Below are 1,144 nucleotides of genomic sequence, written 5' to 3'. Positions count from 1 at the left end.
TAGCTAAGTGGGTGAATAAAAGAAATAAGTCAAACTTCTCATTGATATTGATATTTTAAATGTTTTTGAGATCTTTGAATTTAAAAAATATAAGAAGTTATATTCACTCATATTTTTGTAATCTTGTTATTTATGAGTTTTTAGTCTCAATTTTACTTTGCTAATGTGGGAAGTGGGAAGTCTTCGAAAGAATTGAACAAATATTCATAACCAGTTAGATCTCTTACATATATTACAGATAGGGACTTAGTATGTAAACCCATGAGTCTTAATTCATACTACATAGTGACTGGTTGAGAATCCCTCAAGAATGGGGAAAACATTAATTCTTTTTAATGTGTTGGAAAGAATCCATGACAACAAATTACTTAAATGATTTGTGAGAACTGGAAGAACATCATACACTGTAACCCTTTAAATTGCTTATAGGTATAATATTATTGTCAAATATCACAATAAATACAGATCAATAAATGGAGAACAGATATCCCTTTAACTAACACTGTCCAATATAATCTCGCTTAAGAATGGGAAAGTGAAAACTAAATTTAGTAAGAAATAATCTCCTTGAGTGGCATTAAATTTTGATCATCTAACAAGTTATAGTCTTACCTTAGAGAAACATGCGCTGAATCAGTAACTCTTTTTTTTTTAAATTTTATTGAGTTTATTGGTACATTTTAGGGATACAGTACAGTTACATTCATTGTTGGGATCATGTACCTCTACATGGCAAGTCTTGATTCTCATTTTTTCCCCTTACCTCTGCCCTCCCTTCACCCCCTCCTCCCCTCCCCATCTACAAACACTTTATTTTCATCTTTTCATTCTCTCACATTTTTTTCTTTTCCCTTTTTGTTCTTCCCCTACGCATCACACCTTCCACGCGCCATAGGAGATGCGTGAGAACCTTCACCTTGCCGCACTATCTAACAGCTGCTATCCACGCATTCCTTTCTGCTCTACTCCTTCTGGAGCCTACAGTCCCCCCACATTCAGACAGCTTGAACACCCAAAAGTTAAGAAGAGTATTTGAGAAAAGAATCAGGACTTCACCCGCCAGTAATGTTTGAGTATAGATACGCTGCCTCTTTCTTTCACTTATGTCATCTTCTCGTTATAAAAATATGCAAACAGGGTTGTG

This window comes from Fukomys damarensis, unplaced genomic scaffold, assembly GCF_012274545.1.
Source record: "Fukomys damarensis isolate Sample0158 unplaced genomic scaffold, DMR_v1.0_HiC HiC_scaffold_15, whole genome shotgun sequence".
NCBI lineage: Eukaryota > Metazoa > Chordata > Mammalia > Rodentia > Bathyergidae > Fukomys > Fukomys damarensis.
The sequence above is the reverse complement of the archived record's forward strand: the minus strand, read 5'-3'. Positions refer to the sequence as shown.